The 25,822-nt window shown below is 39.8% G+C and overlaps 1 protein-coding gene across 1 annotated transcript in view; it reads left to right on the top strand.

The window, feature by feature from the left end:
* Positions 1 to 25,822, top strand: part of sesn1 (sestrin 1) — a 147,502-nt gene that overhangs the window by 106,013 nt on the left and 15,667 nt on the right. The gene's annotated exons all lie outside the window — the stretch shown is intronic.

Here is a 25,822-nt window from a genome sequence, read left to right on the forward strand (position 1 = left end):
TGGGCCGCACCAGAGCCGCGGAAATACTTCTTAATGTTCTGTATTACTTGTGTGCACTCTGTTTATGTGCGTGTGTATGTGTGTGCTCTCAGGTGAGTGGGCCCAAAAAGGTAATCTAGTGTACAGAGTCATTGATTTTTCCCGCTGCGCAGGAAGTGGCTGGTTATTGATTCTGTGGGACAATGATGTCACTTGAGGCGGCGCTGGCTGTTTACTTATCCATGATAAGGCAGCAGGCGCTTTCTCCCTGCGCAAGACTGCTCAAATAATCCTCGCTTGCTCTGTCCTCCCGCCTTTTATCACTCTTCTCTCATTACTCTTTCCACCCTCTGTCTTTTCATTCACCACCGGTGCACTCTTTGACCCGCCCTGCCCCGCCACCCATTACCTGTGACATAATCACCGCATTAATGTAGTGTGTCAATTCTCTTCTTTAGCAGAATTATTAGACCAGGACACAAATGGAAGTCAAAGTATAGTCAAACTGTGGTCCTGAGTAATAGTAAGACATCATAACTGACTTTTAACTGGCATTCAAGTGTAAAACTAATCACTTAGAGGGGGGGGGGGGGGGGGGGGGGGTGTTCTGGATGCCACATCACTTTTTAACAATCCTATCATACGAGTGTAAAAAAAATAAGTTTCACCACTAGTGATGATGAGCCCATACTTGCCTACCCTCCCGAATTTTCCTGGAGACTCCCGAATTTCAGTGCCTCTCCCGAAAATCTCCCAGGACAACCATTCTCCCGAATTTCTCCCGATTTCCAGCCGGACTTAAGGCACACCCCCTCCAGGTCCGTGCGGACCTGAGTGAGGACAGCCTGTCGTCACGTCCGCTTGGCCAACCAAAAAGTAACCACAGAACACTATAGTGTTCTGTGGTTACTTTTTGGTTGGCCAACGGTTTACGTTGTATTGCGCACCCTGACGGCAAGTGTGGGAGTCGGTTCTGAAGTATGAAGTAAAGAGACGTAACTTCGTCACCTCGCCTGGTTATTGACTCCAACCCAGAATATTACACTGCCCATACCTATGCTCCTTCAAAGGCTGTGCTACTGGCTGCAAAGCATTGCACTTTCAAATACAACATTGAGTAGAGAGGAGTGTTGTGTGTATACGTGTAAATAAATGAACACTGAAATTCAAGTATTTATTTTATTATATATATATATATATATATATATATATATATATATATATATATATATATATATATATATATATATATATATATATATATATATATATATATAATGCAGAGGACACATTTCACCACACCTAATGTGTGTTTGACAATCATTGGTACTTTAACTTTAACTTAATATATATATGTATATATATATATATATATATATATATATATATATATATATATATATATATATATATATATATATATATATATATATATATATATATATATATATACACATATATATATATATATATATATACACATATATATATATATATATATATATATATATATATAAGAAATACTTGAATTTCAGTTAATTCTACCTATAAATATACTCCTCCCTCCTTAACCTCGGGGGGAGGTTAAGGGGGGACTCCGCCCACCTCAAACCCCCCCCCCCCCCAAAAAAAAAATCTCCCGAATTTGGAGGTCTCAAGGTTGGCAAGTATGGGTGAGCCACCGATTAGTATCAGATAATTTTTTGTGAAAAACTACTTGATCACCATTGCTGATTAATGCCGATGTTCTCTGGCTGACACTATTTATTTTTACTCCCCCTGCTGACAGGTGCCTAGCAGCTAATTAGTGTTTTCATACACAGTGTGGAGCCGCTGCCCTAAGCTAATAATAATCACCTCCATTATGGTAAATAAAGGGCATTTCTTAATATCTTAAGTATCATTATTATGTAGCATTATCACTGGAGGATGGTGCTAAACATGTTACACACCGAGAGCAAGCCAGAAGCAGGCATGCTAATAGCTAATCTAATTGCTAAACCATCTTTAAACAACGGCAAGAAAAAAGTGCTTAGTGAAGTTTAAGATGTGTTGATGGAACCACACATTGTATGTATGTGTGTGTGAATGGGTGAATGTGGAAATAGTGTCAAAGCGCTTTGAGTTCCTTAAAAAAAAGGTAGAAAAGCGCTATACAAGTATAACACATGTACGTGCCAGCAATCGGAGTGTTGCTGGTTACTGGGGTTCAATCCCCACCTTCTACCATCCTAGTCACGTCCATTGTGTCCTTGGGCAAGACACTTCACCCTTGCTCCTGATGGGTGCTGGTAGCGCCTTGCATGGCAGCTCCCGCCATCAGTGTGTGAATGTGTGTGTGAATGGGTGAATGTGGAAATACTGTCAAAGCGCTTTGAGTACCTTGAAGGTAGAAAAGCGCTATACAAGTATAACCCATTTATTTATTATGTATGTATGTATTTGTGTGTATGTGGAATGTGTGTGTGTGTGTGTGTGTGTGTGTGTGTGTGTGTATATGTATACGTGTATATGTGTGTGTGTATATATATATATATGTATATGTGTGTATTTATATATGTGTATACGTGTGTGTATATATTTGTATATATGTGTGTATATATATATATATGTATGTATATGTGTGTGTATATATATATGTATGTATGTGTGTGTGTGTGTGTGTGTGTGTGTGTGTGTGTGTGTGTGTGTGTGTGTGTGTGTGTGTGTGTGTATATATATACAGTATACTGTATATATATATATGTGTATATGTATATATATGTATATATATGTATATGTATGTTTATATATGTTTATATATATATATACTGTATATATATGTATGTATACATATATGTGTTTATGTATATAACAACAACTGCTGTGTTATCATTGTCACAATCGGTACTGTACATGGCACACAAAATGAATTTGAATCAATCCATAAGTTGGTGGTGTCGATTACAAGTGTAGTATTTGTACAGTATATGATTGATACTACAGTGATTAGGTCAATATATTTTTTTCTCCAAATATTTATTTTGTTTTTGTTAATTTCTCAGGAAACAATTCCATGAACACACAAGGACTTTAAGGGCAAAAACCAAAGGATTTAAATGAGTAGTAGATGGTAATTTTTGCTTTTTGTTTAGTTGTTGTGTACTATTGATTGTGTTTTGCACAAACAATTTATTTATTTTATTTTTTTATTTAGCCTTTATTTAACCAGGTAATATCCCATTGAGATCAAAGATCTCTTTTCCAAGGGAGACCTGGCCAAGAGGGCAGCAGCAAGGTTACATTAAAAAACAGTAAACCACACATAAAACATGACATTTACAACATTAACACTTGCTCACATAACACATGTGCATACAGACAAGGTAGACTGCAATCCTTTCACAGAAGCTTTAAACTCATTCAATGTAACAAGGGTTTGAAGTTAAATATTCGATTGTAGGTTATTCCAAGCCTTCTGTGCTGAAAACCTAAATGCTTTCTTGCCCAGTTCAGTTCTTACTTTGGGAACGACAAATTGCAGAACATTCATTGAACGACCCGACCAAATAAAAGTCAAATAAAATATAATGATTTACTCGATGACACGAGAGTAGAGGGGATTTGCTGACTGCGAGTGAACTTCATAATTTTTAATAAATGTTTAGTCTTATTTTGCATTATGTGTTCTTTGCTTGGTAACACATGCTTGCTCTTGGACAAAACACTTTTCTGTTGTAGTGTTACAAAACACGCAGGTGGAGTTATTCCTTACAAGCTTCTGTGTTTTTTTTTTGCCATATTCTTCTAAAATACACAAACACGTGGCGTCGGGCTTTAGAGGTTCCACTCTATCTGTCCTTTTTTTTCCCTTTACTTCCTCGTTGCCATTGATATGCACAGTCACTTCCGAGGGATACTGACTCAATGGCAATTTAGCTGAGATTGCTAAATCGTTTTATTAAATCGTCGTTTTATCCACCATGACATCAATGCAAAGCAGACTTCCTCATTGCATGCTGTTTTACAGCATACTGCAGATGTTCTCAAAACTTTTTTCACCAAGGGCCACCTCAGAAACAACCTGGCTCTCCAAATACCACTATAATGACCAACATTAAAATACAGTAGCGCAGTAGGCCTCAGTACTCATTGAAAACAAGGCAGATGTTTTATTTAACAATTATATTTAATATTTTTGGCCACTGTAGCATTAAATACAGTTTAAACAGTAACACTCTGTTTGAATTTAGGAAATTAAAGGCCTACTGAAATGATTTTTATTTATTTAAAGGGGGATAGCAGATCCATTCTATGTGTCATACTTGATCATTTCGCGATATTGCCATATTTTTGCTGAAAGGATTTAGGAGAGAACATCGACGACAAAGTTCGCAACTTTTGGTCGCTGATAAAAAAAGCCTTGCCTGTACCGGGAGTAGCGTGATATCACCAGTTGAAAGGCTCCTCACATTTCCCCATTGTTTACACCAGCAGCGAGAGCGATTCGGACCGAGAAAGCGACGATTACCCCATTAATTTGAGCCAGGATGAAAGATTCGCGGATGAGGAACGTGAGAGTGAAGGACTAGAGTGCAGTGCAGGACACATCTTTTTTCGCTCTGACCTTAACTTAGGTACAAACTGGCTCTTTCGATTCCACACTCTCTCCTTTTTCTATTGTGGATCACGGATTTGTATTTTAAACCACCTCGGATACTATATCCTCTTGAAAATGAGAGTTGAGAACGCGAAATGGACATTCACAGTGACTTTTATCTCCACAACAATACATCGGTGAAGCACTTTAGCTACGGAGCTAACGTGATAGCATCGTGCTTAAATGCAGATAGAAACAAAAGAAATAAACCCCTGACTGGAAGGATAGACAGAAAATCAACAATACTATTAAACCATGGACCTGTAAATACACGGTTAATGCTTTCCAGGCTGGCGAAGATTAACAATGTTGTTGCTAACGACGCCATTGAAGCTAACTTAGCAACGGGACCTCACAGAGCTATGATAAAAACATTAGGGCTCCACCTACGCCAGCCAGCCCTCATCTGCTCATCAACACCCGTGCTCACCTGCGTTCCAGCGATCGACGGAAGGACGAAGGACTTCACCCGATCATCCGTGCGGTCGGTAGCTAGCGTCGGCTAGCGCGTCTGCTATCCAAGTCAAAGTCCTCCTGGTTGTGTTGCTACAGCCAGCCGCTTATACACCGATCCCACCTACAGCTTTCTTCTTTGCAGTCTTCATTGTTCATTAAACAAATTGCAAAAGATTCACCAACACAGATGTCCAGAATACTGTGGAATTTTGAGATGAAAACAGAGCTTTTTTGTATTGGATTCAATGGTGTCCGAATACTTCCGTTTAACTATTGACGTCACGCGCATACGTCATCATACATAGACGTTTTCAACCGGAAGTTTAGCGGGAAATGTAAAATTGCATTTTATAAGTTAACCCGCCTGTATTGGCATGTGTTGCAATGTTAAGATTTCATCATTGATATATAAACTACCAGACTGCGTGGTCGGTAGTAGTGAGTTTCAGTAGGCGTTTAAAACACTTTACTCAAGTTATTCTTTGGCATACCACTAAATGGAGCCCACGTACCACTAGTGGCAGAGTCGTGTATAAAGAATGTATGGCCAACTCGGTTTCAGGCGATCTTCTCAATGATTAGTCAACATGTACTCACCTGACTACAGGGCACCATGACTACTACTAACTTTAAAATGATGCTACGTGTTTGTGGTCCTTCCTCGTTAGTTTTTCGACGTGTAAAATTGCCCTGTTATGCAGCATGGGGCGATTCCACCTGCAAGAATTTTAGAATTTTAGCTTTCCCCAAAACCCGGAAAAAAGACAAGTAAGGGAAGTGAAGGTTGGCCATCAAGACTGGAGAGCCACCAATTACAGCGTCTTATGCGAGGTGAGTAGCTCGGGCCTTTAGCTCTGTAGCTAGCACGCATGCTTCTCATGCTGGCGACCCAGCCGAGAGAGCTTTTACGTGACCGCCACACTTGTAACCTTAACCTCAAAAAGCACAGAAGTTCAACAAAAACTAGAAAACAATTAGTGTATTGATGTTTTACCCGTTTTATATCACACAGACTTAAAAGTAGACGATAGATGGCAGAAAAAGCGCATACTCAGAGCTCCTTGACAAATGATTGTACTATTTTCATTAACTATAACTAATAATAGTAATAACTAATTAGAATTATAAAAATAAACCCCATCAAATTATTGTCCGATATCTGCTCTGTGGGCCACAAGTTGCAGACATCCTTCATGTTTATTTTACGCTCGAAAAGTGTCCATTGTAAACATTCATATATGCTCTAACACATGTACCCCCACATTATAAAAGCATTTGTGAACTGTTGAATAATCTACAGCGCTAATTTTTTTGGTAAATGACAGATTGTCATGTAAATGCTGCCTCTTGGTTAGGTCAGCATTGCAAATGAGAATAGGTTTTAAATGGTCTTACCCTGGATGAATAAATGTTAACTGTATGAATACATGTAAACTAGGAAGTAAATGCGTATATACTACATTACCCAGAAGGCATAGCGCTATAGACACAAACAAGAAGTAGGTCTGAGCTGCACAGGAGTGTAACAGTGTAACAGTTGTGCCGTTTGAGCAATAAAGAGTTGAATTAAGTTAAAGTTAAAATACCAATGATTGTCACACACACACACTAGGTGTGGTGAAATTTGTCCTCTGCATTTGACCCATCCCCTTGTTCACCCCCTGGGTGAACAAGGGGATTCTCAGTGCCGCGCCTGAGAATCATTTTTGGTGATTTAACCCCCAATTCCAACCCTTGATGCTGAGTGCCAAGCAGGGGGGTAATGGCTCCCATTTTTATAGTCTTTGGTATGACTCGGCCGGGGTTTGAACTCACAACCTACCGATCTCAGGGCGGACACTCTAACCACTGGGCCACTGAGTAGTTTTGAAAATTTGAGAATTGTTACACGTGGCCTTTTCCTGATTTTTCTACAAAAAAAAAACAGAGACAAATTCCCGAAGATGACACTGATTGGACAAAATATTGCAAGAAAATGGACAAAATTGAAGTGTTGTCCAATTTAATATTATTACTATTGGCGGTCACTCGAACGAGTATGATGATCCTCCTGGTAGGGGTGTATCCCTTTATGGAGGATGCCTGTGCGTGACATTGTTTTACGTGGGGAGACTGGTGCACAGACAGTCACCACACGATCTTTGACAGAATCGGGTCAGGATCCAGTGGCATGGAGTCCAAGACAACTGGGGACCCTTTTCTGCTGCAGCCATCGCAGCCTTTGTGGTAGTTCTTAAAGGCCTACTGAAACCCACTACTACCGACCACGCAGTCTGATAGTTTATATATCAATGATGAAATCTTAACATTGCAACACATGCCAATACGACCGGGTTAACTTATAAAGTACAATTTTAAATTTCCCGGGAAACTTCCGGTTGAAAACGTCTATGTATGATGACGTTTGCGTGTGACGTCAATGGTTGAAGTGGAAGTATTCGGACACATTGTATCTCAATACAAACAGCTCTGTTTTCATTGCAAAATTCCACAGTATTCTGGACATCTGTGTTGGTGAATCTTTTGCAATTTGTTTAATGAACAATGGAGACTGCAAAGAAGAAAGCTGTAGGTGGGATCGGTGTATTAGCGGCTGGCTGCAGCAACACAACCAGGAGGACTTTGAGTCGGATAGCAGACGCGCTATCCGACGCTAGCCGCTGACCGCACGGATGATCGGGTGAAATCTTTCGTTGCGCCATCGATCGCTGGAACGCAGGTGAGCACGGGTGTTGATGAGCAGATGAGGGCTGGCGTAGGTGGAGCACTAATGTTTTTATCATAGCTCTGACGAGGTCCCGTAGCTAAGTTAGCTTCAATGGCGTCGTTAGCAACAGCATTGCTAGGCTTTGACAGGCGGCACAGCATTAACCGTGTAGTTACAGGTCCAGTGTTTGGTTCTGTGTCTCCTGATAGTAGTATTGTTGATCTTCTGTCTATCCTTCCAGTCAGGGGCTTATTTCTTTTGTTTCTATATGCATTTAAGCACGATGCTATCACGTTAGCTCCGCAGCTAAAGTGCTTCACCGATGTATTGTCGTGGAGATAAAAGTCACTGTGAATGTCCATTTCGCGTTCTCGACTCTCATTTTCAAGAGGATATAGTATCCGAGGTGGTTTAAAATACAAATCCGTGATCCACAATAGAAAAAGGAGAAAGTGTGGAATCCAATGAGCCCTTTTACCTAAGTTACGGTCAGAGCGAAAAAAGATATGTCCTGCACTGCACTCTAGTCCTTCACTCTCACGCTCCTCATCCACAAATCTTTCATCCTCGCTCAAATTAATGGGGTAATCGTCGCTTTCTCGGTCCGAATCACTCTCGCTGCTGGTGTAAACAATGGGGAAATGTGAGGAGCCCTTCAACCTGCCACGTCACGCTACTTCCGGTACAGGCAAGGCTTTTTTTATCAGCGACCAAAAGTTGCAAACTTTATCGTCGATGTTCTCTACTAAATCCTTTCAGCAAAAATATGGCAATATTGCGAAATGATCAAGTATGACACATAGAATGGATCTGCTATCCCCGTTTAAATAAAAAAAATTCATTTCAGTAGGCCTTTAAATCTACCGTCTTCCGCCTGCTCCGCCGTTGAGGTCTTCACCATATCCCTGGCTAGGGGGCAGTCAGGTACTAGGCCTTTGCCAAGGGCCACCTGGGGTAACAGTAGTAAAGGGGTTAACCTCCTAGTGCCCCAAGACCCCATAGAGGAGCCTCCACTGCCGAATGCACTTAACGTCATGCCCAGGACACAATTTAATAGACACTACATATCACATACAACAATGTAACATTAAGGAGAAGGACAGGAGGGCACAAACGTTAGCATAGCTATAACAGCAACATTGTGCTTGGTTAGCCTATACGCTAAAGATAAACAAGATGATCAAACTTACAGCTCCCAGGTCTGTAACTGACTGACGCAGTGGTCGGCAATCCGCGGCTCTATAGCACAGCTATAGTGGCTCCTTCGAGCTTTTTCAAAAATTGTATAAAAAACACAATTTTTTTTGTTTTAATATGGTTTTTATCGGAGGACAAACCTTCATAGTTGTTAGAAAGCCCACTGTTTGATATGTTTGTGTTTATACTTCATGGATGAGACTATCTGGTTAGCGCAGTTTTGTCCTACTAATTTCGGCAGTCCATGAACTCACCATAGTTGTCTACACTGGGTTTGTTTACATGAATAACTTTCTGTGACATATTTTATGCCACTCCTTCGTCTATTTTTTTTCACCAAACGTTTTGGTGGACAAAATCCACCAAGGTGAGCTTAGTTGATGTTATTGACTTGTGCTAATCAGGCATATTTGGTCAGTGCATGACTGCAAGCTAATCAATACTAACACGCTAATATAGCTAATATAGACAAATCATGTGTTTGCTTCATTATAAGACCTATTAAAGCTGGGGTGTCAAACGTATGGCCCGAGGGCCAGATCAGGCCCGCAAACAGGTTTTATCCGGCCCGCGGGATGAGTTTGCTAGTATAAAAATTAACCTGGAATTGTTGAAGTAAAGAAACTACTGTTCTAAATGTGTCCACTGGATGTCGCAATTCTTTGTATCTTTGTAGATGATGCTACATATGTACAAAATAAACCACATGATGTTAATACTTTAGTCGAGGAAACTCATCAAACTACATAAATAACATCCTGTAATTTGATTTTGATATCATTTTTTTTATCTTCATAGATTAAAAATGAATACCAATAAGTTGATTGATGAACATTATCACATAATTTGTTCCGAAAATATAAATAACGACAAATAAAGTATATATACTATTAACCGCAACAGGTAATTGTAAAAAAAAACATTTTGATTTTTACAATTTCAGAATGTGGTTGTTCTATTTTTAAACAAAGAAAATAATCTGAAGTTGTCTTTATTTTTAAGTTATCGTGCTGAGATTTTAACAGTCCGGCCTGCTTGGGAGTAGATTTTTCTCTTGTGGCCCCCGATCTAAAATTTGTTTGACACCCCTGTATTAAAGGCTTTTAATTTTTTGCGGCTCCAGAAAGATTTATTTTTGTCTTTTTGGTCCAATATGGCTCTTTCAACATTTTAGGTTGCCGACCCCTGGACTGACTGGTAGTTGGCAGTACTCCAATCTTCAGTTTAAAATGTGTAGTGAAGCCTGAGAGAGGACGTTACTTAAAGAACTTAAAAAGCCAGCATTGGAACACCTCTTCTCTCACAAGTGGAGCAAACTGCGGGCTGATTATCAATATTTTTTACAGACTCCACTGTCGAAACGTCTTTAAAAAGCCACTTTTGCATGAAGACTTTGCAGTGCCAGCAAAACAATGACCTCACATTCTTGCGTGTTTACACTGCAATAAGCGCCGCTGCAGCCAACGTACCGCCCTTGCTTTACAGCATGGCAATGTTCCGTAACAGAGGCGTGACAGATGCCCATCGAGAAGACGACCTCAGCTGCCATCTATAAGACGGAACATTCCATTCTCCACGCTTATCTCCATTTATTCCATACATACAGAACTGTGAGGGTGGCCTTCATCTCACAAAGTTAGTAAACTAGTTCTTCAGCTGAGCTCCGCACAAAAGATTCTCACCTATGGGGTTGTTCTTTTCTTGGTCCTGCAGCTTTGTAATAGATTAACCACAGTGCAAATATGTCTGACACTACCTGTGGCACTAAACAGAGGACACTTACACACACACACACACACTCTGCTGTCAGGGTTATAAGGTCCACTGCAGGGTTTATAAAGGTCAAGAATCCATATATAAATAAACCGTTCCTTGTGAAATTGTTAAAAAAAACAAACACATTTCAATGCTGTGTTTAAGATAATGGAATGAAAATAGGCCTTTATTTGACATGTGAGACATGTGCATGAGTGACATGCAGATTTTGTGTCCAGCTCAGCATGTTCTACTTTTGTCCACCTCGTGATGCCACGTCATGGGCTCGTGTTGTCATATTTGAGGAACTCAAAGAAGACTGCTTCACGCGTCTTTGTGTATGTCTACTTGTTGCACACAGACGGTCCGGTCGCTGCTGGCGGCTTTAAGGGCCTCGCCGTCGTCTCGTCTGTGGTAACCAAAAGCATAAACGACCAAGAGAAGCCAGTGAATGCGTTGAAATGTGTAAGTAATGTGTGTTGGCTGGTAAGACTACTCGGGTTGCTAAAAATGAATCCGGCGCCGCCAGGATGGAACACTGGCCCATATTGTCCACATTGCATCAGGAGCACGCCCAGCAGAGCCGCTATTGCCTGCAAAACATGTACACATGTGGTAGTCGACAAAATAAGGGCTGAAATTAAAGGCTATGCCCAAGCCGTATTGTGATTATTTCTGTTGGAAATGTATCAAATCACAAACAACAATGAGCGAGGCGATCCAGTTTCCACTTAATCGCGCTTGTCATAAACGTTGAAACTTTAATGGGCCAGGCGCCGCGTGACGTCACACTCCAATGAGGTCCTGTCTGGACATTTCTGTTCTGCCATTCAGCGCTGAAGCTCATTGGTTTTTAATGAAGAAATCAGACACTGAGGCCATATCACTTCCTCACCCACCACCCCCCAAAATCTCCAACCAGAGGTCTTTATTACTTCTTAACTAATTGCACAGTCATATTGTAATGTTGTGTAATGTCTTCTCAATGGACAATAGTGTCTGTGTCAGTGACGTGCAGGTGAGGCGGGGCCTCACGGCGGGGCCTCACGTGCCATCATGGAAAGAAAAAAAATGTAAAAAGAAAAAAAATTAATTAAATTGTTATATGTATCCAGTGATTATACTATAAAGTTATTTTCCATTTAACTTCACCAGTTTTAGATTATTTTTATTCAAAATCGCTGAATTTTCACATTTGCCGTTCAAATACTGAGAAGAGACTTGCGGTGAGTCACCAGCCAGTTGAGCCTCACCATGGATTGCGCAATGACTCGGCTAACTGCTGGCCTGCTGTGCAGTGAGACCGTATTGCTATATGAATTATATTATACATTTCTATAGTTTAGTTAGCTGAGGTATATAGAGTACAGTATATTTTGTCAACATCTGTATGTGTGTAACGTATTTCTTGTGCTGAGCAATCATAAAACGGCTGCGAAGACGCACTGGGTGAGGCTCGCAGTGATCCCAGAGATCATTCTTGCGACTATGCGGCTGCAGAAGAAGTGACAACAAGTAGCAACAGTTAGCAGCGATCGTTTATTTTTTCCTCTCGCCTGAACTTTTAACATGGAGGATTACATATCTAAAATAAAACAGTTTTCTAAACTGGACTTTCAATCGAAGCAGGAGGTAATAATTAAAGGAAGATCTCCATTGAGACAGAGAGACTTTTAAAACTGAAGAAAGATAAGGAAGACTTCTATAAACAAGTCATCAATGCTTTTGTTCAAAAGGAGCAGCGCATGGACTTCATTTATTAGTAAAGGTAAGACCATAATAACGTTTTTTTTTTATTAAATGTGCTTTTTTGTGTGCTACAGTTTGTATGTTTAAAATTAAGTTAAAGTACCAATGATTGGCACACACACTAGGTGTGGTGAAATTTGTCCTCTGCATTTGACCCATCCCCTTGCTCACCCCCTGGGAGGTGAGGGGAGCAGTGGGCAGCAGCGGCGCCACGCCCGGGAATCATTTTTGGTGATTTAACCCCCAAAAATGATTCCCGATCATAGCCATCGTAGCCACAGGGCAGCTGTGGCTACGAAAGTAGCTTACCACCACTAGGTGTGAATGAATGATGGGTTTTTAACATGTAAAGCGACTTTGGGTACTTAGAAAAGCGCTATATAAATCCCAGTTATTATTATTATTATTATTAATTCCAACCCTTGATGCTGAGTGCCAAGCAGGGAAGAATGCTAGTATGAGCTTTTAAACATAACCCGTTCACTGCTGCCAATCAAATGGTGAATAACATACTCTTTAGGGTTCATATGTTTGTAAATCTGACTGTGATGAAGTCAGTGCCTCACCAGCCATGAACCTCACCGCACGTCACTAGTCTGTGTGAGAAGTCATTATCAGTGTATAGTGAATCTATACTGCTATGCAAGCAGTACAGACTAATCTAAAATTGTCCCGTAAGAAGATATAATAAAATACAAAACCCAAAACCAGTGAAGTTGGCACGTTGTTAAAATCGTTAAAAAAAAAACCAGAATACAATAATTTGCAAATCTTTTTCAACTTATATTCAATTGAATAGACTGCAAAGACAAGATATTTAATGTTCAAACTGAGAAACTATTTTTTTTTTGCAAATAATCATTAACTTTGAATTTAATGGCAGCAACACATTGCAAAAAACGTTGGCATGGGACATTTTTACCACTGTGTTACATGGCCTTTCCTTTTAACAACACTCAGTAAATGTTTGGGAACTGAGGAGACCCATTTTGGAAGCTTTTCAGGTGGAATTCTTTCCCATTCTTGCTTGATGTACAGTTTAAGTTGTTCAACAGTCCGGGGTCTCCGTTGTCGTATTTTACGCTTCATAATGTGCCACACATTTTCAATGGGAGACAGGTCTGGACTACAGGCAGGCCAGTCTAGTACCTGCACTCTTTTACTATGAAACCACTCTGTTGTAACACGTGGCTTGGCATTGTCTTGCTGAAATAAGCAGGGGCGTCCATGATATAACTTTGCTTGGATGGCAACATATGTTGCTCCAAAACCTGTATGTACCTTTCAGCATTCATGGTGCCTTCACAGATGTGTAAGTTACCCATGCCTTGGGCACTAATACACCCCCATACCATCCCAGATGCTGGCTTTTCAACTTTGCGCCTAGAACAGTCTGGGTGGTTCTTTTCTTCTTTGGTCCAGAGGACACAACGTCCACAGTTTCCAAAAACAATTTGAAATGTGGACTAGTCAAACCACAGAACACTTTTCCACTTTGCATCAGTCCATCATAGATGAGCTTGGGCCCAGCAAAGCCGGCGGCGTTTCTGGGTGTTGTTGATAAATGGCTTTCGCTTTGCATAGTAGAGTTTTAACTTGCACTTACAGATGTAGCGACGAACTGTAGTTACTGACAGTGGTTTTCTGAAGTGTTCCTGAGCCCATGTGGTGATATCCTTTACACAATGATGTCGCTTTTTGATGCAGTACCGCCTGAGGGATCAAAGGTCCGTAATATCATTGCTTACGTGCAGTGATTTCTCCAGATTCTCTGAACCTTTTGATGATATTACGGACCGTAGATGGTAAAATCCCTAAATTCCTTGCAATAGCTCGTTGACAAATGTTGTTCTTAAACTGTTGGACAATTTGCTCACGCATTTGTTCACAAAGTGGTGACCCTCGCCCCATCCTTGTTTGTGAATGACTGAGCATTTAATGGAAGCTGCTTTTATACCCAATCATGGCACCCACCTGTTCCCAAATAGCCTGTTCACCTGTGGGGTGTTCCAAAAAGGTGTTTGATGAGCATTCCTCAACTTTCTCAGCCTTTTTTGCCACTTGTGCCAGCTTTTTCGAAACATGTTGCAGGCATCAAATTCCAAATGAGCTAATATTTGCAAAAAATAACAAAGTTTACCAGTTTGAACGTTAAATATCTTGTCTTTGCCGTCTATTCAATTGAATATAAGTTGAAAAGGATTTGCAAATCATTGTATTCTGTTTTGTAAATGATTGCTGAAATGTTGTATCCTAAAAATAAATTGATGCATTAGAAGAAAAGGGAGAGAAAAGGAGTAAATATGAAGGCTTCTAATCTTTCCAGATGCGTTACATCAGACTTTATCAGTGTCTGTTGTAGTCTGCGATTTTAAGCGGATACTCCTCAGCGATCTCAGGAATGTCACCCCTGTTATATAAGGAGTGACCCTCAGACAAGTTCCACCTCACATGATAGAAAAAAATTTATACACCTCGTTCAAATTACTATTAGTTTTTTTTTTAATATTACGTACTGTCTGTTGATGTCAATAGTTTACTGACTGAACGTGTCATATTTAAGGTTGCAACTCCAAGAGGTTTGTATAGTAAAAACAGGTTAGAGTGTCCGCCCTGAGATCGGTAGGTTGGAGTTCAAATCCCAGCCGAGTCATACCAAAGACTATAAAAATGGGACCCATAACCTCCCTGCTTGGCACTCAGCAACAAAGGGTTGGAGTTGGGGGTTAAATCACCAAAATGATTCCTGGGCGTGGCGCCGCTGCTGCCCACTGCTCCCCAAGGGGATGGGACAAATGCGGAGGACAAATTTCACCACATCTAGTGTGTGTGTGACAATCATTGGTACTTTAATCTTTAATCTAATTTAATAAACAGCAGGCTTTGCTCCATATATTAAAATAAAGACCAGAGTTCTGCCACTTATCTGTCAGTGGTAGCTGTAAGTTTGATCATTTTGTTATTGTTTAGCAAGTAGGCTAACCTAGCATAATGTTGCTGGTGACTTTAATGTTAGCACTGTATGCTACGTTGTTGTATGTGATATACTATGGTGTTTATTATGATGGACAAATGTACTGTAAATGTAAAAAGTGGATAAAGTACACTTCAATCAGAGACCGGTGTGGACAAACACGGCTAATTAGCATGAAAGCTACAGACACACAAAATGGTGTATTCCCTGTGTTGCTTACTAAAAGTACTTTTTAGTAGTCTAAATTCCAATAAGGGTACTTCTCACACCAATTCCCAGTACCCTGGAATCTACACCGGTACTGAACGGTACCAATTTTCATCACTTTTGTGTGTGTTCAAATGTGTTAATAAATGTTAATTGTTTAAAAATTCTAATTTTTTTGTTCCAGATTTAACACTGAGCTCTACTGTCTCTACTGTCTGAATTAAGAGGACTTAAAGGAAGCTAAATGAGCTCAAATATAGCTACAAATGAGGCATAATGATGCAATATGTACATATAGCTAGCCGAAATAGCATGTTAGCATCGATTAGCTTGCAGTCATTCAGTGACCAAATATGTCTGATTAGCACTCCACACAAGTCAATAACATCAACAAAACTCACCTTTGTGCATTCATGCACAATGTTAAAAGTTTGGTGGACAAAATGAGACAGAAAAAGAAGTGGGATAAAACACGTCCTAGAAAGTCGGAGAAAGTTATACATGTAAACAAACTAAGGTGAGTTCAAGGACCGCCAAAATTAGTAGGACAAAACGGCGCTCGCCAAATACTCGAATCAGTGAAGCATGTTTAATATAAACAGTGTGCTTTATAACAATTAGGGAGGTTTGTGTCATGTTTGTCCTCCTACAGAAACCATATTAAAACAAAATATATATTTTTTTCCGCTCATCTTTTTCCATTTTTCATAAATTTTTGGAAAAGCTCCAGAGAGCCACTAGGGCGGCGCTAAAGAGCCGCATGCGGCTCTAGAGCCGCGGGTTGCCGACCGCTGGTCTAGTTGTTATCTTGTTTTCTTACACTTCTGTGTCTCATTTGCAATGTTACTGTATTGTATAGTAGACTTTGCATGCAGTTATGATTTAAGTAGTGTATTGGCCACCATGTGTTGCCTTGGCCAGGTAGTACCGGTAGTCTTTGCCATCAGCATTAATGTACCAGTCAGGCGGTATAGCTCGGTTGGTAGAGTGGCCGTGCCAGCAACTTGAGGATTCCAGGTTAGATCCCCGCTTCCGCCATCCTAGTCACTGCCGTTGTGTCCTGCTCCCAGTGCCACCCACACTGGTTTAAATGTAACTTAGATATTGGGTTTCACTATGTAAAAGTGCTTTGAGTCACTAGAGAAAAAGCGCTATATAAATATACTTCACTTTTCTTTTGTTGAGCCCAACAAAGTGTTTGTACTGTAAGTATTGTATTTACTACACCCCAGTTAGTTTTATTTTGATTACCTAATTTGGACGTGTTGAAATTGACATTTAAAATTGCTAAGGCTAATTGGTAGCATGTCCATGGCAAATCTAAAGTAAATTAGCACTGAGCTAGCGCATTTTGAAAAGTGGATCTTTCTGTAAACTTTCTTCTTGCTTTGTTGGCATGGAAAATTGTAAGAGGAAGGTGAGGTGAGGGGAGCAGTGAGCAGCAGCGGTGACCGCGCACAGGAATCATTTGGTGTATAAACCCCTAATTCCAACCCTTGATGCCGAGTGCCAAGCAGGGAGGCAATGACTCCCATTTTTATAGTCTTTGGTATGACGCTGGTATGATTTACGATTTACACAACGTGCCAACTTCACTGGTCTGGGGTTTTGTATTACTCATCCATAATTGTGGCACCTTGTTGACTCTTGAGAAGAAGAAAAAAATATATATTTATAAAACTATGTATCAGACGTCTTCTAACACGTTAGACCACTTGTCTGAGCAGCGAGGCGTCCCTTTTAAAAGGAACTCTTCAAGATTTTATTGCTTTGTCGTGTGTCGCTTGACATTTTGATCACCTGTTTGGAGTGCTGACTCATCATGTTGACAAAGAAACAGTCAAGGATCGCCACTGTTTTTTTGTGTGTGTGGGGCAGGTGGGGAGTGGGGGGATTGTGTGATCAACAACATTTTGGAAAGTTTCCTAGTGGAGATGAGTCATTTTTGATCAGTCAGCAGAGCTGAGAGAGAGAAAGGAAAAGGAAAAACAGCCGCTCCTGCACACCAAGCGTCAAACTGAGGTTGCCTGTCCCAGACTCTTGGTTGATATGAGGTCAGCTTTGTTAGCGTCCTGTTTTTGGACGCATTGTGGCCTGGATTTTGCAAGCTTGCCATTTTCTCTATGGGGTTTCTTAATCGATCAACTTCACAAAGGAGCCCGAGAGGCCTTGTTTCCCATCCATTTGTGTCGCTTGGGGCTAAAGTTAGTAAAAGATGGTTTGGAGTTATCTGTTTTTCCTTCTTTTGGAGCTTGTTGTATTGTGACACCTGCCCTCTCTCTGTTGGAATAACATCCCCAGGAACTCGCTCTTCCTCACGTGCACGTACAGTTTGCAGGCCAACGCCTCTTCCCGCTGTATTGTAACTCTCTGCGTGTTTTGATTATTTAGGAAATGGACTATGCAGGTTCACGCTTACTGAATAAAGCCATAAAAGAAAGGTTAGATCAGCAGGTTGTTCCCCCCCGCCGCCCTCCCCCTCCTCTGTGCTCGCTGAAGTCTCTAAAGTTCCTTTGCATTTCATGGAATCCGGGGAAGGCCGCTTCCTCCCAGTGTTGCTGAACACAGGTCCAGGTCTCGCTGGTCTCAATGCGGGATCGGGAGGGGGAAGAGTCCACGCCTCTGGCCTCAGGAAAGTCGGCCCCACTCTGATAGCGAGCCAAAAAACACATGGATCAGAGAAAATACAGGGGGGTTACAAAAGTGTCACACAAAAAGCGACCCTGCTTTTTCCCACACTGATTTTTTCAGTTGTCTCACAAAATTATAGCAAGCATTTAGAAATAAAACATGGATATACAGTGGTACCCCAACTTAAGAGCGTTTTAAAGATAAGAGTTGTCTTTCAGCTAATTGCTATGCTTTAAACTGCATGCAAAAATTTGACTTGCAAGCATCCCTGCTGTTAGTTGGCAAATCCGACCAAAGTTTTTGGTCTTGCTCACTAGCAATAGCTTAAAACTAAAAATAGATATAACTTGGGAAGGAAGAAAGTGAGTCTGAAAGACAGTGCCTGGGAGAAATGGATGATATTCATCAAATTAGTCAAAGAAATAATCAAAAACATGACAAGGCGAAGCAATCACTTCTAGTCTGCACCAATCTGAAGCCGAATGAGTGTAACGCCAGCCAAGAATGTGAAAAATATTCAAATGGGACATTTATTCATGAAAATATAGAAAAGTTGCTGATGTGTTTGACAAAAAAGCAGCTGGAAGGAGATACTGTAGAAGTCCACTCTCCAAGGTAAATACTGTAGATTATTACATTACATCATAAAATTACTGTAGTTGATAGTGGTACAATATATTGTATTGTTTTTCTACAATATTTCTTATCTAAACACTTTTGTTCTTCTTAAAAGGCATGTTACGTGTTAAAATTATGCTTTTTTTTGGGTGGGCCAAGAACTGATTAAATTGATTTAGAGTTATTTCAATGGGCAGCATTTATTTGAGGTATAAGTGTTTTAAGTTAAGAGTTCTGTCCCAGAACTAATTAAGCCTGTAATTCGAGGTTCTACTGTACTTTAAGGTAGTCCGTGCACCGCTTAGATTCCTTGTTACTAGTAAAAGAAACAAAGGTACTAATACCGTTTTATTATAATACTGTGATTTTGACCACTGCTATTGATTTCAATAAAGAATGAAGGTGGCGTCCGTAGGGCTATCCCCTATCCTCTCTATCATCGTTGTCTTCACCAACAAGATTCATCAATAAAGTTAAAAGTGATGTTAAATGTTCATTTATCAACATTGTTTTTTGCATATGAAACTATAATTATTCCCTATAAAATGTTGTTTGGTTTTAAAGTCCAACCTCTTTGGAACTTATTATCAACGAAAACCGAGGTACCGTTCTATCAGTGGTGTGCCGTCAAGGCCGTCTCTGCTGGCCTAACATAACCATAAATCATGATCATAATTAAAGATAAAATTATTTTTTTATTTACTTTCCCTAAATATTCAATCAGAATTCAGCTAGCTTATGTTGCCATGCTGTACCAAATCTGCCCGAAGCCTTCAGAATCCTTAATGCGGGCGTGCGTGCACTGTAAGTGAACGGGGACATACAGTTGATAGACAGTTGTGATAGCCAATCAGATCACGAGTTGTTGTCAGTAAGGCCTTCTCGATGGCCTAAGGCAGAGATATATATATATATATATATATATATATATATATATATATATATATATTTACTTGTGGAGTAAACTTTAAGAACTCAGCCAACACGCTTCGTCTGCATCTTTTATGATTAGACAAGTCAACACATAAATTTGCAAGGCCATTTTCAAAAAGGATATTTAAAGAGCAACTACATCTTGTGAGACGATGTCGGCCAACCCCGGAAGCTCGAATGGGTGCTACAGATTGAGTTCAGATATTTTATTTCTTTATTTTTTTACTTTTTAATGTTTTTTGCAATTTTAATTTTGACTGTACCACATAAGATATGTTTCAATTGCTGATGCGGGTTTATTGATTTTAAATGCGCCAGATATAAACTATTGTATTTTGAGAGGTAATCATTGAAGTCGGACATCACGGAAGGCCTATGTGGGAAACGCACAGCCCGCACTTGCGTTCTATGTACTGTATGTACGCACTTTTAAATGTGAATTGCGTCTGTACTATTTAAAAAAAAATGTCCACAATGGTTTTAAAAGATGCTGATGTCATGGAAACAAACAGGCAAAACAACACAGTTTCGATCCCTTCTCGGATAAACGGCGCAAGGGTCCAGGTTACTTCAGTGCAGGTTGAGGCCTGCAAGAAGGGCAGGCAAGGGTTAATCCTCTGAGGCTTGAAGAGCCAGAGTAGCTCTGTTGAATTTGCATGTTTCCTGCATGTAGATCTAGCCTGTTGCTTACTTTACCGGTGCTAAAAATGTGTTTTATGCTGAGTCGGTACACCAAGTCTCCTGTTGGTTTGACTTTTGCATTCTGAACAAACCTGCCACTAACATGCTAAAATTGGAAGAAACATGTAAACCTGATGACTGTGAACTTCATATCTCTGCACAACTTTTTTTCTCTTTTTTTTTCTTTGAGAGAAACAAGGGAGCGAGTGGTAGAGCAAGCGGACAAGATTGGTTCCTCTCGCTGTTGTCCTGCCCTGTGATTGGTAGAAGCCTGTTGCTGGGCTTGTGTTGGGTTTCAAGAGTTTTTCTAGCTTCCTCTTCTCCGTGCACCCGTAGGTCAGGTTTGAACTGGTCTGGTGGACTTCTGCCACTTGTTGAACATCCCGGCGAACGAAGGAAGAAAGAAAAAAAACAGCAGCATTTTTCATTGCTTGACAAAACAAAAGGCAAGACACGTGCAGGGTTTTCGCTGGTTTGGCACTTGTTTTCTCTTTTGTTTTTCCCGTTACTTGAGTCATCCTCACTGCTGTCTGTTATTAATCACCATGATACTAAATACATCTGTCGTTGGGTTTCAGCTGTAAAAGCTGTAAAAGTTCACACCTTTTTTTTTCCACACGCAACTACTGTCAACTACAAAGTTGACAGTAGTTGCAAAATAAGTCTTTGTAGTTGTCCAAATGAAAAACACATTTAACAACTAAATGACAATTTAAAAACACATGCTTTTTAATAACACTAAATGTATTTTTTCATCAGTGGCAGCATATTGGCATATTTTTTACTTGATCTAATGAAACAAGCTGCATCCTGTCCTTTGTGTTGGTGTAGTATCTAACGTCAATTTTGCAATTTGCACAGTTACATTTTTAAAACAAAAAATATAACAAGAGCACCTCCGGGTAGCTTATGTTACCATTAGTGGTTTGACATAACATACCGTATTTTCCGGACTATAAGGTGCACTTAAAATCCTTCTTTTTTCCTCAAAACTCGACAGTGCGCCTTATAACCCCGGTGCTCCTAATGTAAGGAATCATTTTGGTTGAGCATACCCACCTCGAAGCTATTTTATTTGGTACATGGTGTAATGATTAGTGTGACCAGTAGATGGCAGTCACACATAAAAGATACGTGTAGACTGCAATATGACTCAAGTAAACAACACCAACATTTTATATGTTCCATTGAAAATATAGAACATTACACACAGTGCTGAAAAATCTATCAAAATGTTTCAGTATGACTTTGGTAAGCTATGAAGCCGCACCGCTTGATGTGCTTCAACATACGAATATTATTATGGTGTGTGTATAAGGTAAGACATATTATCTGGCGTTTTGTTTTGCAATATTATGCAAAAGCAACTTTTCTTACCTTCTGGTACCTGCTGATCTGTATTTGGGATCTGCATAAATCCTGAAAAATTGATTAGTCAGCTTCTTCTTTTTCTCTATCTTGTTATGGGACATTCATCCTCCGCTGTTACCATTTCTAATATAAAGTAGTGTGAAGTTCTTACTTATATCTGTCAGTAAACTCGCCATGAAAGCGCTAAAACATACTGGTGTTGTGAGTTTACATTATTCATCCGAGGAACTTTAGTTATTACAGATTTCCGGTCGGACGTTTTTTCACGGGACACATTTCCGGTGTTGTTGTTTCCGGATGAGGAGATGCCGCTCCGTTGTTGATTTAAGTAAAGTCTGAATGTCATTAAAACAGTTAGCTCCATCTTTTGACACTTCTTCCACTCCCGTCCTTGCACGCTACACAGCTACAACAAAGATGAGGGGAGAAGACGCTGTCGAAGGTGAGCCACGTAAATAAGACCGCCCACAAAACGGCGCATCCTGAAGCGACTGTCAGAAAGCGGCTTGATGATCTGTAAAACATAATCTATGCAACATTTTGACCAAAGAACCACCATTACATGTTATGTAGACCACAAGGAAGTGTTTTCCATTTAGAAAAAAAAAAAAAAAAAGACTCCTTAATGCGCACTATAATCCTGTGCGCCTGTTATATGCAAAAAGATCAAAAATAGACCGTTCATCGGCAGTGCGCCTTATAATCCGGTGCGCCCAATGGTCCGGAAAATACAGTGTATACATTTTTTTAAAGTTTTTTTCCCCCAATTTCTAACTATATTGAATAAAAATTGCGACCCGAGGAATTTGGTACTCACCGCTGTGTCCACAGGGATGTAACGATAAACCGTATAATAATAAACCACGGTAAAACTTCCCACAGTTAGTATACCATTTTTTTATTAAAATGATCATAAAACTGTGATGGATACAACTTTGCTAAACACTTCTCATTGACTGGATAAGCCAGCTAGCACTGGCTACCTTAAGTGCTAACATTAATACAAGAGACATTACTGTCTTTTTCAATTTAAAAAAAACGACATTCTCCAATCTAAACATACAAAAACACATTTGAGCAACCAAGATATTAAATTGTGTACATTAAACCTACAGGGTGTGCTCTCTTAGACCGAGCGATCATTCTATACTCGAAGCAATACGACAACAGGAAGTACATTTGCGTGACGTCACATAAACTGGACGTGATGCACCCAACTAATACTTGCGGAGGATGCATGTGCATGTACGAGCCAGTCTGCCCCACAACAAGACGATAGAGGAAAAAGAAGGAGCTTATTGACTGCTGCGTCGGACTACCATGGCGAACTGGCGCAAATCACTTTGGGTAAATTTATACCATACTGTATATGGAGACATTACCAATGGGAAAAACATCACTAAAAGGGCAAACTCCAAATGGATCGTCTAGCAGAAGTTTAAAGGAAGGCAAAATAATAGCCTCCACGGTTTCATTTGAAATTTTCGGGACTTATGCAGATCCCAAATACACAACAGCAGGTACCAACAGGTAAAGAACATTGGTTTTGCATAATAGGGCCCCTTAAAATGTTAATTTTCTTTGCAATAAGAACAATTAAAGTTGCATATTTGCCATGGCAACCCCACATAAACGACAAAGTGTTCTTTCATATTTGTGGACCAGCCAGGTCCACTTTGTGTCGTGTCAGCGCTAATATCAATACTATTAATTTTTTTTTTGCAGCCCTTGTTCCGCACATCTGTTAATTTAATAATACTTCACAGTTGTTCCTTACTGCTACTTTGAGTATGGTTGGCTGAAGGTGTGTTAGACCAAAGTTCCTAATATTTCTATGACTTCCAACTATAGGTTGCTGTGGCTTTTCACGTCAAACGGCAACTGTCCCAACAGGTGTGATGTTTGAACTTTGGATCAGTTTGTTTGAACATTGCCACTCAAGACGTATGTCTGTGTGTGTTTGTGTCAAACTTAAGCTGACATTTAGATCAATAATTGGACAATAGTTTCTTTCTGTTACAAGCAGTGCTGTGCCTTGTAGGACACAACATACTGTTCATGTTCTTGCACTTATGTACCCTCACATTTCAGCAAAGAAAAACATTATGTAAACAGTATGTCTTTCCAAGGCACAGTACTGTATGTAGAAGTGACTTTAAAGTATTCAGTGTACAGCTGGTATAGTAGTATATTATTCACTACACAGCCATGTTTGTCTAAATAGCTGAGAATGCAAGTGAAGATAATTGTAGCTTGTAGATTACAATTAGAATCAGACAAAAACACAGGATAGCTGTGTAACAATATCAATTATTTTTATTATTTCCTACTATTGTCTCTTATTGAAATCCTTTGGTTTTAAGGAGGATTTTTGAGGTCGTAAACAACAGACTAAGACAAACTTTTTTTGATCCACTAGTGAAACACAGTAGTTCAATATTCAATATTTGTATCGATCCCCCTACTTTTCTTTACGTTCAAGAGCTCTAGCTTGTGGTTAGCGTTTACTACATATTTTACGGTAAAAAAAAACCTTTGTTCCTCAGTCACCAGGATTTTCCCGGAAAATTTCCGGTGGTTTATACACCAAATTACTTTACCACTGTTGTTTTTACGTTAAAATTCCGGTGACTGAGCTGCCAGTTTTGTACAGGAAAATCTACAGTCATTTTTTTTTACAGTGCATTACTATAAATTGAAAAAGTCCAGTTATTGGAGGCGAGGATATCTGACTTATAGGGATGTAATGGTATGAATACTGTGGTATTTCGGTTTCAAAGTCTTCACAATAATACCGTGACGTGTGACGGGATCAAATGAAAACTTGGTGAGTGTAATTTTCTTCTGGCGTTTTCTGTTTTCTGTAAATAAACTACATCTCCCAGAATCCTCTGTGCACGGAGTTGAACGCCGTAAGCAGGAAGTGGATGGCATGGCGCATTTGGGAGAGTGGCCGTGTCAGCAACCTGAGGGTTCCTTGTTCGATCCCCACTTTCTACCAACCTCGTCAGGTCCGTTGTGTCCTTGAGCAAGACACTTCACCCTTGCTCCTGATGGGTCGTGGTTAGGGCCTTGCATGGCAGCTCCCGCCATCAGTGTGTGAATGTGTGTGTGAATGGGTGAATGTGGAAATAGTGTCAAAGCGATTTGAGTACCTTGAAGGTAGAAAAGTGCTTTACAAGTATAACCCATTTAGCGTTTACCATTTACCATAAGTGAAGTGTGTTCGGAATTGTTCTTTTGGACATTAAATCTATCCATAACTGGTTGAGTTATGTTGCTAACAAACAGACAAACAAGCCCAGGCCAAAACATAACCTCTTTGGCGATAGGGCTGCAACTAACGATTACTTTGATAGTCGATTAGTCAACGATTATCTTAACGATAAGTTGACTAATCATATAATAGAGCGTACACATATTTAATGGCTCTAATTTTTCCATCGACTTCTAAATGCAGCTTAAGTTATTTTAGACATGTGCTTACGAACAACAAAGATGACTAATTCATTCATTAATATTTAATCATACTGTAACTGTGCTTTTAATAGTCATTTTAATTTTTGTAACAGCTGTATAGCTGTTACAAAAATTTAAATGACTATTAAAATGTTCTCCATTTAAAAGAAAGGTACGGAGCCCCTAAAGGGACATGGGAATTTTTTTTTTTTTAGACATGTATCTCGTGGCCACGAGAAACTTTTTATTAAAAAAAATAAAAAATAAAAACAATCTTTTTTTTTTAATTTTTTAATTTATTTTTTTTTTTAACTAAAAGTTTCTCGTGGCCACGAGAAAGCATTGGATGCGTGCTGATGGTTTGGTGTGTGTTAAAATGGCAGTTTAGGAGTTAATATGGCTGTATTTCCAATTAGGACTTTCCCCCATGTGTGTTGTGGCAAAATGTGAATGCTTGATTAGTAGG

This window comes from Entelurus aequoreus, linkage group LG04 (assembly GCF_033978785.1).
Source record: "Entelurus aequoreus isolate RoL-2023_Sb linkage group LG04, RoL_Eaeq_v1.1, whole genome shotgun sequence".
Classification (NCBI taxonomy): domain Eukaryota; kingdom Metazoa; phylum Chordata; class Actinopteri; order Syngnathiformes; family Syngnathidae; genus Entelurus; species Entelurus aequoreus.